Source organism: Tamandua tetradactyla, chromosome 1 (assembly GCF_023851605.1).
Source record: "Tamandua tetradactyla isolate mTamTet1 chromosome 1, mTamTet1.pri, whole genome shotgun sequence".
Classification (NCBI taxonomy): domain Eukaryota; kingdom Metazoa; phylum Chordata; class Mammalia; order Pilosa; family Myrmecophagidae; genus Tamandua; species Tamandua tetradactyla.
The window spans coordinates 172,854,102-172,870,851 of record NC_135327.1 but is presented as its reverse complement, the minus strand read 5'-3'; the positions used below and the strand labels follow the sequence as shown (position 1 = coordinate 172,870,851).

Below are 16,750 nucleotides of genomic sequence, written 5' to 3'. Positions count from 1 at the left end.
TTTCTTGTAAATGAGTTGTCTGATTTTTTTCACAATTAAGTTAGAGATCTTTAATTAAGGTATTCAGTGAATGAAGTGTGAAAAGCATTAGTTTTGAAGTTTATAGTGAATTGCAGTTGTTGAAATCAAAGCTTGTAACCCCACAAAAAAACAGAGAATGAACTGAACAAATTAAATGATGAGAGCATGGTGTACAAGATGTAACTGCATTATCTCAATTTGTGAGAAGAATCTTAATGGAGGTCACACTTTTAAATGGAAAAATTTGTATTCTGTACTTGAATGGAATGAAATTGAGAAGGCCTATGATATTTGCAGTAAATTTTGTGAAACATTCCAAGGAACCACAAATAAAATCTTTCACAAAATCTGTCTTACAAATATTTGTTGAAGAAAGATATGCAAATATTTATGTGAAAATACTTACATTTTGTTTGGAAAAAAAATGGAATTGTGAGCACCTTCTATTTGACAATTTGCTTTGTCACCGGGCTTCTCACACCTATAAAGAGAGTATTTTCTTGCTAAAAATAATACCAATACAGGAGAATCCACTGAAGGTGTTGGTGATTTCAAATTAACGTAAAATGAAACGTTGAAGAAAACTCTGGCAGCTTTGTAAGAAACTAAAAATAGTAAGACCATACTAAAAAAAAATTTGAAAGAAATAACAATGACACAGTATTAGAGACAGAATGTATTAGGAAACTGATTGAATATGTACCAGGAATAACTAATTTGCTAATTTTTTTTTTAGTGTTCACATAATATAAAGGAAACCTTTTGAATTTTGCTTTAATGTGTATAGATATACATTATTTTTAAGATTATAACCATATTTAAAAGCAGTTTGTTGGTTAATCATAAATATTTCAAATGCTCCCATTTTTACTTTCAAAAGTATCTTGGTTTGGATGATAAATTTTGTGACTAGAGGTAGAGGATCTCGACAGATTGAAGTATATGCAAAGAAAAGAAAGAAGCAATAATTTTCAAAGCATACGTCAACAAGTAGTTGGAGGACAGATCCTAGAATTTGTCATGAGTTACGATTCCAACTTCTCAGATTTTTCCTTCTCACTGCTCCAAAACATTGGTGGCTAAGAGGAATATTAATAATAGTGATTCAGAAATCATACTTACTTGTTAAGTTCTATTTTTTCTGTTATACTTCTTCCTTCTCCTTTGATCCTTCTCCCATTCTGTAGGAATCTTTGGACAGTGTCCCTTCTGACTTTTTCATGTTGAGAAAGGGTGTCAACATTAAAGGATGGGGGAATAAAATTGTTTTATGTGATGATATAAATTAATTGTATGCAGTTAATTGATAATCTTGGAGAGGCTGATCCCTCTGGGCTTCAGGATTTATCTGACTTAGGCACCCTCTGGGAATTATAGGTTCCAGGAGAGCAAACAGTATGTGAAACCTTTATAGAGTCTCAGTTTGAGCCCTAAATAGATGTTCTTAAGAGTTGACAGGAATAACTGATGTTGGTTGGGGTAGAGCAGACCATGGCATTTAGCACTGTCTAACTGAAGCTTGCATGAGGATAGCCTCCAGAATAACCTTTTGACTCCATTTGATCTATCTTGGCCGCTGATGGCTTATTTTAGTACATTTCTTTTGTTTCTTTTGTTCTTGAAAGTTTTGTGGATCCCATGGTGCCAGGGCCAGACTTGGATGTATTGTACCCATTTAGATTTCTTCCCAAAGAGATTTCTTAAAACAGAAAGGCAGTTGTAATACCAAGTATTGCTATATCAGGTAACCCACAACTCCAGGGCCATGAATTAACTTTTTCTGACTGACTTAAAAAAATAAAAAAAAAAAAGAGGAAACAAGTTATTCATACAGTACACTTGTGAGAGTTCTGGTTGTAACTTAAGTTTTCTCTCTGGTACAGGCATTTTATTAAAGTTTTTCAGGGTTTGAAGAGTTGGAATATTTTACCGTCTGGAATTTCTCTGCCTCACTGATCTAAACTCACTGATCTAAACTCTGTCAGTTTATGAGAAATGATTACACCCTCTAACTTCTCAGTAAGTAGATGCGACTGTTATGTCTTTTTTTACAGCTTTAAAAAAGGTACAAGTTTGTATCTTTAAAGTTTTAAAATGCCATGCACTTTAATTGGGTTCTGTAATTTTCATTATTGAAAAATGATGACAGTTATGATAATCCTAATAATTGCATATTTATAAACAATAGGATTCTGGAAGAAATGAATCCCCTGATGATGCGTGTAATGAAAACATTTTCCATGTATAATACTGATTTGCTTTTTAGAAACAAAATGAACTTATATGTTTATATAAAAAATTTTAGGGGTGGTGCAATGGTGACTCAGTGGCAGAATTCTCACCCGTCATGCCGGAAACCTGTCATGTTCGATTCCTGATGCCTGCCCATGCAAAAAAAAAATTTTTTTTAGAACATTCTCTTCACTACTTTATTTCATGTTTTCATTATAAATTTGAAAATATTGATAAGACAATTGGCATGAATTTCTTAAATGCAACAATGTCTATACAAAATTGTCTTATTGTGGGATGCATTTTTGTTAACTTGAAGTAAATACTGGTTTGTTGGATGGAAATAAAATTTAATAATTCTTTCTATTTGAGAACAATGTTATTTTTTTCCTGCTAGATACTCTGTGGATTTAACTCTTTTTTTAATCTAAGAGATTAGGGAAGAAGGGCCTTCATTCTTTTTAATTAAAACAAGTGAATGAAATTTGAAGAGTTGAATTATCTTGGTATAGATTGCTTCGCAGAATGAAAGCTATTATTCCTCTAACTATACCTATTGAAACTGACAAAGCTAGGAAACCATAAGGTTGTACTAGGGCTTTGTTTTGGAATACAGGCATACCTTGGAGATAGTGCAAGTTTGGTTCCAGACCAATGCAATAAAGAAAATATCACAACAAAGTGAGTCACATTGAATTTTTTGGCTTCCCAGTGCATATAAAAGTTATGTTTACACTATACTGTAGTCTGTTAAGTGTGCAATAGCATCATGTCTAAAAAACAATGTACATACTTTAAGTAAGAAAATACTTTATTGCTCAAAAATGCTAACCATTGTCTGAGCTTAGAGCAAGTCATAATCTTTTTGCTGGTGGAGGGTCTGTCTAGATGTGGATGGCTGCTGATTAATCAGGATGGTGGTTGTTGAAGGTTGGGGTGGCTCTGGCCATTTCTAAAAATAGGACAACAATAAAGGTTGCCACATCAATTGACCCTTCCTTTCATGAATGATTTCTCTGTAGCATGTGATGCTGTTTGATAGTGTTTTATTCAGAGATGCATTTTTTTCTAAAGTGAAGTCAATCCTTTGGAAACCTCCTGCTGCTTTATCAACTAATTTTATGTAATATTCTAAATTCTTTATTGTCATCTCAACAATGATCATAATATCTTCACCAGGTGCAGATTCCATCTCAGGAGATCACTTACTTTACCCATCCATAAGAAGCAACTCCTCATCTATTCAAGTTTTGTCATGAAATTGCAGCAGTTTAGTCACATCTTTAGGGTCCACTTCTAATTCTAGTTCTCTTGCTGTTTACACCACTCTGCAGTGACTTCCTGCATTGAAATCTTGAACCCCTTCTAGTCATCTCTGAGCATTGAAATCAACTTCTTCCAAATACCAGCTAATGTTTGTATTTTGACCTTCTATGAACTGCAGATGGTCCTACTAGAATATAGAATAGTGAATCCTTTCTAAATAATTTTAAATTTGCTTTGCCTAGATCCTTCAGAGGAATCCCATCTGTGGCAGCTATAGCCCTTTGAAATGTATATCTTTAATTTTGAAAGTTGAAATGACTCCTTGATCCATGGGCTTCAGAATGGATGTTGTATTAGCAGGCATGAAAACATTCATCTCATTATGCAGGTACATTGTCAATGAGGAGTAATATTTTGAAATGAATCTTTTTTCAAAGCAGTAGGTCTCTACTGTGGGCTTAAAATATTCATAAAACCACGTTGTAAACAGATGTGCTATCATCCAGGTTTTGTTGTTCCATATATAGAGCACAAGTAGAGCAGATTTAGCATAGTTCTTAAGGCCCTTGCTGCTTTACCTTGCACTTTTATGTTATGGTGACAGTTACTTTCCTTAAACCTCATGAGCTAAATACTTCTAGCATCAAACTTTTGTTCTACAGCTTCCTCATGTCTCTAGCATAGAATTGAAGAGAGTTAGGACCATGATCTCGATTAGTCTTTGTCTTAATGGATTGTTGTGGCTGGCTTGACCTTCTATCCAGACCACTAAAACGTACTTCATGTCAGCAATAAGGCTGTTTTGCTTTCTTTCATTTGTGTGTTCGTTGGAGTAGCACTTTTTTTTTTTTTTTTTTTACATGGGCAGGCACCAGGAATTGAACCTGAGTCCTCGGACATGGCAGGCAAGCACTCTTACCTGCTGAGCCACCGTGGCCCGCCCCACTTTAACTCTTTGGTGCCTATCTGTGCTTTTGACATACATTCCTCACTAAACATAATCATTTCTAGCTTTTGATTTCAAGTAAAAGACTCTCCTTTCACTTGAACCTGTAGAAGCCATTGTAGGGTTATTAGTTGGCCTAATTTGAATATTTTCTCTCCCAGGGAATTAGGGAGGTCTGAGGAAAGGAAGAGAGATGGGGAATAACCAGTTAGTGGAGTAGTAAGAACACACGCAACATTTGTCGATTAAGTTTGCCATCTTATGTGGGCATGGATGGTGGTGCCCCAAAACAATAAAAATAAAACAGTAAAATCAAATATCACAGATCAAAGATACTCATAATAGATATAATAATAATGAAAAAGTTTGAAATATTGCAAGAATTTTCAGAATGTGACACAGAGACATGAAGTAGCACATGCTATTGGAAAAATGGTGGCAGTAGACTTGATTGACGCAGGGTTGCCGCAAATCTTCAGTTTGTAAAAAGTATAGTATCTTTGAATTGCAGTAAATACGAAGTGCAATAAAATAAGGTAGGTCTATACTAAAGTTAAAAACAATTTGTGAATATACAAGATGTTTTCCATCACAGTGGGGTTAATTTAATTTTGGTCTTTATCTGTGCTGTCCAACATGGTAGCCACTGGCTGCATGTCACTATTAAGCACTTAATCCCTCTGTATTTCAGTTCCAACAGATATGAAATGAGGATAATATTGCTTTACCTACTGCATGAGATTTTTATGGGGATCAAATGAGATGGTGTGTGAAAGGGCTTAATCAACCATAAAGAATTCTATAAGTATAAAGTAATGGTGTTAAAAGTAATTTAGACTTGAGAATTTTGTGACAGTATTAGGAATAACTGGAAAAAGTAGAATGTAGCAACATCTGGGTTGAGAATAATTATAATACATTAAAAAAAGAATCTGCAAGAATTTGCTTCATTCCTGTGTCAAGCTTTGTTAATAACACTGCAGAATCTTTTGTACTGGGGCCATCACAGAGTTTGTGATCAAGAGACATCGCTGAGGTCCAACAGTCAATTAGGATATGTTTATAATATTCTTACTGGCACTGTGTGGAAAACCCACTCTTAATGAAAAATATTCAAGCATGATCATAAATTTAGTATCAGACTTGGAGAGCATTTCTATATTTGCTGTGTGAAATAGACATACAGACATACTTTATAATTATAAGATTATGTTATGGGAAATTCAGAAATTAAAAATGGGTAGCCAGGGTCACTTCCATTAGTGGTGATGTGAAAAGACTGGGTGATTCTCTTTCCCAATATATATAATAGATGCAAGACTGGACAAGATTGTCAAAAGTTATTATTATCTGGGCACTGGAAATCAGTTAAAAAAGACAAACAGTAAATTGGGAAGCATTAGTGATACGCTAGAGCTTCGAGTAAGAAGATAGGGAGTTTGTAACCTTGCCTAGCCTTCTTCCATCTCCCTACCTCCTTTCTTAATTGGTGAGAACTGTAGTTTTACTAGCTTATAGTTTTACCAGAGTAGTAGTCTCAGTTTGAAGGAGAGGGGTGGGAATGGGGATGAAAACCCACAGCTTTGCTGACTGACGGGCATATTCTGTTCATAATGAATAGGGAAACCTGCAGCTTTGCTATCTTTAGGTTGTAGTCCTGATTTGGGGCTACAGTCAGAAATTTAACATCAAGATTTTGGAAATGAGATTGCCTTTGAAGGAGTGAGATAAGCTTTCCATACATCCATGGTTGACTGTTAAATTTTGCATGCTCTGGAGGGATATTTCAAGAGAGCCCAGCAAAAGTGAAAGCCAAGGGAGACTTGAGAACTGGGTGTAATTTTGAAAGCCTCTTTCAACCGATGTATAGCTCTGTCAGCAAAGAATGGAAGCCTTACAGATGGAAAGTATTTGAGCACAGTCTGTGCCCAAATCATTGGCTAACCATTAAACTATGTAGATTTAGGATTGATCGATCACTAGGGAGCCAGTCCAGAAAATAGAAGAACAAATTTAAAAACTGAGCAAAGAAATCAGGAAATGCACTTCATGAGGGAAACTGAGTCTATTATTTAAGTTCAAGCAAGTTACTAAAAATATGAAACAAAATCCAGAGTTGCTACAAATAATTATCTATTTATTATTTGAAATGTGTACTTCTTAACTAAAATTCTTAGAAATGCAAGGAATCAAAATGTGATCGACACCCAGGAAGAGTAGTTAAAAGATACTGACTCTGAATAGGCTCAGATTTTGGATTTAGCAGACAATAACTTCAGAGCAGCTATTATAAACATATTCCAAGAACTAAAGAAAACTATTTTCAAATAGTTAAAAGAAAATATGCTGAGTACAATAAATAGGAAGTATCAAGAGGGACATATAAACTATGTAAAGAGCCAAATGGAAATTTTAAAAGTACAATAACTGAAATGAAAAGTTCAGTAGATTATTTCAGTAATAGATTTGAGATGGTAGAAGAGTCAGGTGAATTTAAAGATAGGCCAGTAGAAATTATCCAGTCTGAACCAAAATCAGAAAAAGCCTGAAGTAACACAGAGCCTCAGAGACCTGTGGATAATGTTAAGCATTGTAATGTACATGTAATGGGAATTCTAGAGAGCTAGGAGAGTTAGATTGCTGAAAGCCAAAGGAAAACAGGAAATCTTGAATGTAACATGAGAAAAATGACTCAAGTACAAAGGAACAATGCTGTGATTAATGGCTGAGTTCTCATAGAAGCAAAGAAAGAAAAAGGCAGTAGAATGACATTCAAAGTGCTGAAAGGAAAAAAAGTCTGTCAACTAAGAATTCTATATTCAGAAAAATAGCTTTCAAAAATGAAGGTGAAAGGAGTAAAATGTCCCATGCAGATGACCTAATCTTACATATAGAAAATCCTAAGATAGCCACTTTAATATGCTATTAGAACTAATAAGTGTGTTCAGCAAGGCTACAGGATACAAGATTACCACCCCCCTTCTCTCTCTCTCTCTATGTATATATATATAAATGTTATTTCTGTACACTAGTAATGAACAATCCAAAAATGAAATTAAGTTCACAATTTCATTACAGTAGCCTCAAAAAGAATAAAATAGTTTGGAATAAATTTAATTAAGAATGTGTAAGACTTTCACAATTAGAATACTACAAAACATTGTTGAAAAAAGTCAAAGATAGGATAAATAGAAATACATCCCATGTTCAAGTATTGGAAGATTTTATGTTACGATGGCACTACTCCCCAAATTGATCTACAGAGTCAGTGTCATGCCTATAAAATCTCAGCTTGCTTTTTTTTTTTTGACAGAAATTTACAAGCCAATCATAAAATTCATAAGAAAGTACAAAAGACCCAGAAAAAACAAAACTTTTTGTAAAAAGAAGAACAAAGTAGGAAGATTCCCAGTCCCTGATGTCAAAATTTACTACCCAGCTAGGGTAATCAAGATTGTGTAGTATTGGCATCAAGACGGACATAAATTGATAGAATAGAACTGAGAGTCTAGAAACAATCCCTCATGTTTATATTTAATTCATTTTTTATGAGGTTGCCAAAACAGTTCAAAGGAGAAAGAATAGAATCTCTTGTTTGTATTCAACTCGTTTTTACAAGGTTGCCAAGACAATTCAATGGGACAGAGTTCCTGTTTTTATCAGAATAAAGTTGTTACTAAGGTGAAGTAGATTGTGATAAATTTAAGAGGCATATTATAATCTCTAAAGTTGAATACCAAAAAAGGTAGCTAAAAAAGCACAGATTAATTAAATGGTATACTAAAGAATACCAACTTAACACAAAAATGGGAAATAAAAGGAGAAAGAGGAACAGAAAGTCATGAGACAGATAAAAAGCTAAATGTAGGCTAAATCCAACCATATCGATAATAATATTATTAAATACAAATGAACTAACCACTCAAGTCAAAAGGGAAAGATAAAAATGAAAGATTAAACTACATGCTATATGAGAGGCACAACTTAAATCCAAAGGCACAAGTAAAACAATTATAAAGTGATGGAGAAAGACATACTGAGAAAACAGTAACCATAAGAGAGTAGGAATGGTTTTTATGTTAATATCAGAAAGATAGATTTTAAGACAAAGACTATTACTAAAAACAAAGAGGTACATTTCCAAATGATAACAGGGTCAATATATCAGGAAGATATAGCAGTTAAAAATGTATATGGACCTGAGTCCAAAAATAGAGAAGAAAAACCAAACAATTAAAAGAATAAATAGACAATCCAAAAGTTAACAATCGAATATTTTAATATTCCTATCTAAGTAATTGAAAGAAAAACTGGACAGGAAATTAGTAAAAATATAGACTTGAAAATAACATCAATTAAGTTGATCTAACTGACATATATAAAGCATGCCACTCAACAAGAACAGAATACCTATTTTTTTAAAGCACACATTGAACGTTTCTTGGATGGGCCATAAACTAAACCATAAATCAAGTCTCTGTAAATTTAAGAGGATTTGATATCATATAAAATATGCTCTCAGACCACAATGAAATTAAATTAGAAAGTATCAATAACAGAAATTTGGGAAATCCCCAAATATTTGGAAATTAAACCACATTTCTATATAACTCATAGGTCAAAGAAGAAATCACAGGGCAAATTACAAAATATCTTTGAGTTAAAATGAAAACAAAGAAGAATAAAATTTGAGGACTTACATTACCTGATTTAATATATTTTTTAACTTTTTATTTTGAAATAATTTTGAACTTATAGGAAAGTTATGAAAATACTATAAACCCCATGCAGAGAGCTCCAGCATACTCCCACCACCTTACCAGCTACCCAGATCTCCCAGTTTTTAACATTTTTCTACCTTTGCCTTTACTTCTTCCCTCCCTCCCACCTATCAATCATCTATTTTCTGAACATTTGAGAGCAGGTTGCACACATCATACTCCCTGAACACATTGTATTTCTTGTGAACAAGGATATTCATGTATGTAGTTATCTTAAGTGCAGTTATCAGGTTCAAGAAATGTTGCTATAAAGCTTACATTCCATATTCCATTTTTCCCTTCTGTATCAATACTGTCCTTTCTAAGATCCCATAGAGTATCATCTATTATATTTAATAATCATTCTATCTCAGAAAATGATGTATCATTCATTCATTGAAGTGAGGCATACAAGACCTCCAGGGGTTTTGTTTTGCTTGTTGATTTGGGAAACCAAGAATTCAATTTGAGAGTGCAGCTATTTGCATCTACTTGATTGAATTGGAAAGATGATTTTCTTTGACCCCTTGTCCTGCTTTGGAAGAAACACACATAGAATATTTGAGAGGAAAGTGACAGCTGATACGGTCTGGTAGTCTGTGGTTGTATAGCATCAGGAGCTATATAATCTGTCTTGTCTTTACAGGTAAAATCAGTGTTGAATAATTCAGGGCATTTGCAGAAGTAGAAAATTTCTTGTATGTGAAAACCTATCTATCGTATTTAAGAATTTTAATAGTTCCTTTTGTTTTTTCCCTCTTGATCTCTTGTCTCCATGTTTTTACCATTTATAAATATAGAATGATTAAGAACTCTAATGAAAGATTTTGCTACAAAGAAGATAAAAAGAATAACTTTTAGGAAGGACTGCTTAATCCTTTACATGTATTAGTTCATTTTACATTTAAAACAGCCCAGTAAAGGAGATACTTTTAATCATATAAATTCATAATGATTCATAATTAAGGTGTTTAGAAATCAACACATTTTAAAATTGTAAGACATGAAGCGTAAATTCTTATATGCATATCCACTGATATTAGCATTTAAATAAACTGAGAATGAAGATCCTGTATTGAAAATTGTAATTACTTTCTTCCTTCTTTTGAAAGAAGTACTTTTGGTAACAAATGGGTCCATGAAAAAAATACTATTTATATGCTTTTTGAGACCATTTTTTGCTAATTTGAAAGGATTATGTACCCTAGAAAAGCCATGTTTTAATCCTAATCCAAAATTATGGGAGCAACTGTTTCTTTTAATCCCTATTCAATAATGTAGATTGGAATATTTGGATTAATTATCTTCATGGAGATGTGAACACCCAATTGTGGGAGTTTGACGGGTGGAAGATGTGATTTCACCCATTCTACGTGGGTCTTGATTAGTTTACTGGAATCCTTTAAAAGAGGAAATGTTTTGGAGAGAGGAGATCCATCAGAGCAACAAAAACTGCTAGAGCCCATGCAGCCACAGACCTTTGCAGATGAAGAAGGAAAATGCCCCTGTGGGAGCTTCATGAGACAAGAAGCCTGGAGAAAAAGCTAACAGACATTGTCATGTTTGCCATTTGCCTCTCCAGTTGAGAGAGAAACCCTGAATGTCATTGGCCTTTCTTGAGTGAAGGTAACCTCTTATTGGTGCCTTAATTTGCATATTTTTGTGGACTTGCTTTAAGTGAAACATTTTCATAGCCTTAGAACTGTAAACTAGCAACTTACTGAATTCCCTTTTAAAAAGTTCTTCAATTTCTGGTATTTTGCAACTTATTAAATTCCCCTTTTAAAAAATTATTCAATTTCTGGTGTATTGCATTCTGGCAGCTAGCACACTAGAACACCATTGAAAAAATAATTTGGAAAAAATAATCTCTCTCTCTTGTGAAAATGTATCTCCATTATTTGTTTTCCTGTTTTGTAAATGACCATGAATATATTAAGTTGAAAATATTACCTAAAAGTTGTTTTAAAACTACATCAAAAGAGTAGAAGTTAAAATTAGTTCTACCTATTATTACTTTAGATTTATCTTGTAATGATGTGTGGTCAGGTCCTGCTTTAAATGGTTTCTTAGAAATCTGGAAACAAAAAGAGCAGGATGAACAAATCATGTCATGAGGGCATGATGTGCAGCTTTGGAATATGACAATTATGAACTCAGATTTCAGTTCTGCTTGTTGAGATACCTTAATGAATAAGTTTCTTGACCTCATTTCGATTTTTTTCCTTGTGTAACATTAAGTGTCTCTCAGTAGGGTGGTTCAGAGAATTTTAGGGAGATAATATATGCACTGCCTGGCACAGACATAACCCAGTGAATGGTAGTTGTTATTTTCCGTTTTGTGCTGTAAAACTCAGAAATGAGTTCCTTGGGCTTGAATGCCTGCCTAAAAAAAGGCAGTTTCCTTTTGTACCGCAAGAGGGAGTACTGTGTTGTCTCTAACTTGAGCTGAGATCTGAATTCCTAAAATTTGGCTGAAAATTTGGAAATGGATTACTGGGGAAAATGTGAATAAGAAAGATTTTTTGACAGCATCAAGGTAAAGAGGTACTTGAAACAGGTAGGGTAAAACGGGGTTATGACCTTGACTAAAAGGGGGAAGAGAGAAATGAGACAAAATAAAGTATCAATGGCTAGAGGTTCCAAACAGAGTTGAGAGGTTATCCTAATGCATTAAATAGATTTCACCTTTTTAGTTAAGGTATAATGGAGAGGCTGGAGAGAACTGCCTGAAAATGTAGAGCTGTGTTCCAGTAGCCATGTTTCTTGAAGGTGATTGTATAATGATATAGCTTTCGCAACGTGACAGTGTGATTGTGAAAACCTTGTGTCTGATGCTTCTTTTATCTATGGATTAAATGAGTACAACCTATGGATTAAAAATAAATAAATAATAGGGGGAACAAATGTTAAAATAAATTTAGTAAATTGAAATGCTAGTGATCAATGAAAGGGAGAGGTAAGGGATATGGTATGTATGAATTTTTTTCTGTTTTCTTTTTTTTTCTTTTTCTGAATTGATGCAAGTATTCTAAGAAATGATCATGATGATGAATATACAACATGTGATGATATTGTGAATTTCTGATTATATATGTAGAATGGAATGATCATATGGTAAGAATGTGCATGTATGTTGGTATGTTTAATAAATAAAATAAATTTTAAAAAGAAAAAAAAAACGGGGTTATGAATTAAATCTGTCTAAGATACAAATGCTTTTTTTTTCTTTTAGAGAATGCTTTTTGCTGTTACAAATTGTTTCTTTCCTAGTCAGGAGCCCTTTGTTGCCTAAATCTGAAAATTTTTATTTATTTTATTTTCTTCCTTCTTTGCAAGTCTGTCTATAAATCTTTTATATCAAACAGTTTTGGAAACCTTAGGTTTCCTAAAGTTCCTCAGTAGTGGTCTTGAATAATTAATTTGGTTATACATAAATTGGATTGTTTGTACTAGATGGCTTGGATAGATGTACAAAACCTGTTTTCCCTTAAGTAGCAGGTTGAAAATGTTTTGAGTCTTTTCATCCTGCCTGCTTCCTGCATTTTTACCCTCCTTTTTGAGTTCTTTTATCTGATTTTTAAAGGATGATTTTTGCTATCATTTGTAGCTCAGAAGTTTGTGTGGGGAAAAAAAGCATTGTTTCTGTGCACCAACTCTAGAGGCATGGAACTCATTTTAGTATGCAGTGGAATTTTAAAATTTGGAACTAAGATCAGAATTAAATAAATGGATGGAGTTGGCAGTTGTGGAATTATTCTCATAAATTAGGGAAACATTCAGTTTCAGTTATGTGAATATTTCATGTAATATGTTCTTTGATTTAAATTTCCCCAGTATTCTCTTTATTTTTCTAGATATTTGTATTATAAGTACGAAAATCATGAGCACATTGTATTTTACATGACTATAATTATACTTTAACACTTCCTGTATTGGAAAACGTTTTGAATTTAGAAAGAACAGTCCTAGATATCTTTTTGTATTCTAAATCCCACTTTTAGAAGTTTTCTTTGGGACTCGTACATGGTAATTATCTGCTGTCCAAGATCAGAGTCAAACTATCCTGCTTCAAATTATGTGATCACTATGTGTGAAACTTGGCAAAATCAGTTATCCCGGTACTTTCAGTGTCATTCATGTGAATTCTGATAATTTCTTGAGCAACAGCAGAAGTGGAGTTAGTGTAGAAATTATGCATAACTCCATTTTATTTGTATAGCACCTTATTTGAAATGATCATTACTATAAACCATAGGAATTAAAAGCATCTGAATACTTTCGAGATTGTCATATTAAAAAAGAAAGAAGGAACCTCTGTAGCCCTATTTCCTTTACCTCCATCATAAAATGTTTTTTGTATCAAAGTATGGAAACACCTGTGCTAATCTGTTGTCCACATGAATGTCATCCATCTTGTTTATTGTAGCAGAAGGAAGGTAGAAAATGGCTGATATACAGGGGTAAGCTGTGTTCCTTTCCTTTAAGCTTATTTTTTTAGATCATGGAATATTTCAGACATAAAAAGAAAGCATAGTTCACTTCTCAGTGCTTGCCCATTAAAAACAAGCAAACAAAAAAGAAAGCATAAAGAATGCTATAACTTGTACAAATGTTTACAGTATCCAGTGTAAGACTTAAAATGTTATGTCCTCCCAGGGATGAGTCTGGTCCTGGCATCCTGAGATGGAAAAGGGGAAAAGAAATGTAACAAGTAAGATATCAGTGGCTAAGAGAGTTCAAGTAGAGCCAAGAGTCTACTCCGGAGGCTATTCTTACGAAAGCTTCAGCTAGACATTGCTATCATGGTGTTCTAGTTTGCTAGCTGCTGGAATGCAACACACCAGAGATGGACTGGCGTTTAATAAAAGGGGATTGATTTTGTTAGTTCTTCAAAGGAAAGGCAGCTAACTTTTCACTGAGGTTCTTTCTTACGTGGAAGGCACAGGATGGTCTCTGCTGGCCTTCTCTCCAGGCCCCTGGGTTCCAGCAACTTTCCCCAGGCTGACTTCTTTCTGCATCTCCAAAGGCTTGGGCTGAGCTACAAGTGCTGAGATGAGGAATGCCGAGCTGCTTAGGCTGTGCTGCATTGCGCTCTCTCATTTAAGCACCAGTCAATTAAGTCAAACGTCATTCATTGCAGCAGACACGCCTCCTGGCCGACTGCAGATGTAATGAGCAACAGATGAGGTTCATGTACCATTGGCTTATGTCCGCAGCAACAAAACTAGGTATGCTCACCTGGCCAAGTTGACAACTGAATCTAACTAACACACATAGTTTGCCAAACTCTAGCCAAAACCGTTCCTGTCAACCCTAAAGAACACATAGGGCTCTGTCTGAGACTCTACAAAAGGTTCATGCACCATGATTACTTTCCAGAAACCTACAACCTCTGGATGGGTTTCCAGACCAGATAAGTCCTGAAACCCAGAGGGGTCAGCCTCTCCAAGAACACCAGCTAGTTGCATCACCCTATTTCATATTATTGACATTCCTTTCCAACATGGAGGAGTTAGAATGAGGATAGCCCAAATAATCCTCAAGATTGGGAGAAGAATCAAAGAAGGAGAAGGAGTTATAACAGAGAAGATAGGATTTAACAAATGAGTAAGCCTGCTGAATCATTATATTGATATTTATTTTAGTCTCCAGTGTCTTGGAGCAGCTAGAAGCAAAAACCTAAAATTGTGGAACTGTAACACATACCAGAATTGAAATCTGTTCTATAACTACTTGTTAGAATGTAATTGAAATTTATTGCTTTATATATATATAGATTATATTTCACAATAAAAATGTTATATTGTTATTAAAACATTTGTTTTCCGTGTTTTGGTTTGCTAAAGCTGCTGGAGTGCAATATACCAGAAATGGATTGGCTTTTACAAGGGGATTTATTAGGTTACAAATTTATGGCTTTGAGGACATAAAAATGTCCAAATTAAGGCATCCACAGTCCAGAGAAAGATGTATTAACTCTGAAGAAAGGCCGATAGTATCTGCGTTCCTCTGCCACATGAGAAGGCACATGGTGATGTGTGTTGACTCTTCTCTCCAAAATGTCACTCAGATGCTTTTGGTAGAAATGTGGATGCTAAAACTACTTCTGATGAGGCATTAGACAGAAATGATGAATGTGTCGTTGTAAACTGGAAGAAAGGCGACCCTTGTTCTTTTTTTTTAAATTTTTATTGTATAATATAATGTATATACAAAACAAAGAAAGAGAAAAGCAGTAGTTTTCAAAGCACTCATCAATAAGTAGTTACAAGACAGCTCCCAGAGTTTGTCATGGGCTACTGTTCTAGTTTGCTAGCTGCTGGAATGCAATATACCAGAAACGGAATGGCTTTTAAAAAGGGAAATTTAATAAGTTGCTAGTTTACAGTTCTAAGACCGAGAAAATGCCCCAATTGCAAGTCTATAGAAATGTCCAATCAAAGGCATCTAGGGAAAGATACCTTGGTTCAAGAAGGCCGATGAAGTTCAGGGTTTCTCTCAAGTGAGAAGGCACATGGCGAACGCAGAGTTTCTCTCTCATCTGGAAAGGCACATGGTGAACACTGTCAGTTTCTCTCTCATGTGGAAAGGCACATGGTGAACGCGGTGAGGGTTCCTTTCTCATCTGGAAGGGCACATGGCAAACACGGTGTTATCTGCTTACTCCTTCTCCTGGCTTCCTGTTTCCTGAAGCTCCCCGGAAGGCATGTTCCTTCTTCATCTCCAAAGGTTGCTGGCTGGTGGACTCTGCTTCTTGTGACTGTGTCATTCTGCTCTGCTCTCTCTGAATCTCTTATTCTCCTAAATGTTTCCTCTTTTATAGGACTCCAGTAAACCAATCAAGACCCACCCAAATGGGTGGAGATATGTCATCACCTAATCCAGTTTAACAACCACTCGACTAAATCACATCATCCAGGGAGATGATCTGATTATAGTTTCAAACATACAGTATTGAATAGGGATTATTCTACCTTTATGAAATGGGATTTTGATTAAAATGGTGGAGTTTCTAGGGGGCATACTTCCTTTCAGACCAGCACAGCATGTCATCTCAGATTTTTCCTTCTAGCTGTTCCAGAACATTTAGCATCCATATTTCTAACAAAAGACTTTTTTTATCGTCACAGTCGACTTTTATTTTTTGTGAAAAATAACATTAATACAAAAAAGTCATGAATTTCAAAACACATCACAACAATTAATTGTAGAGCAGATTTCAGAGTTTGGTATGGGTTACAGTTCCACAATTTAGGTTTTTACTTCTGGCTGCTCTAAGATACTGGAGACTAAAAGAAATATCAGTACAGTGGTTCAGTAGTCCTACTCGTTTGTTAAACCCTACCTTGTCTATGTAACTCCATCACCTTTGATCTTTCTCTCAGTCTTTAGGGCTGTTTAGGCTATGCCCATTCTAACTTCTTCATGTTAGAAGGGGCTGTCTATAATATGGGGTAGGGAGATGGATCTAGCTGATATTCTGAGGTAATACTCTAGATGGCCCCTCTAGACTTCAGGACTT

The 16,750-nt window shown here is 34.7% G+C and overlaps 1 protein-coding gene across 31 annotated transcripts in view; it reads left to right on the top strand.

Moving 5' to 3' along the window:
- The window catches only part of LOC143660720 (uncharacterized), a 298,041-nt gene that overhangs the window by 63,113 nt on the left and 218,178 nt on the right, over positions 1 to 16,750 (top strand). For 9 of the 31 annotated variants that reach the window (XR_013164287.1, XR_013164392.1, XR_013164409.1 and 6 more), the window contains one exon: positions 1 to 16,750. This exon is cut by the window's left edge; it is cut by the window's right edge. The exons of 19 other annotated variants lie outside the window; for them this stretch is intronic. The gene's annotated coding sequence lies outside the window, so the exon portion shown is untranslated. 3 more of the 31 variants (XR_013164571.1, XR_013164486.1, XR_013164632.1) reach the window with 2 other exon arrangements.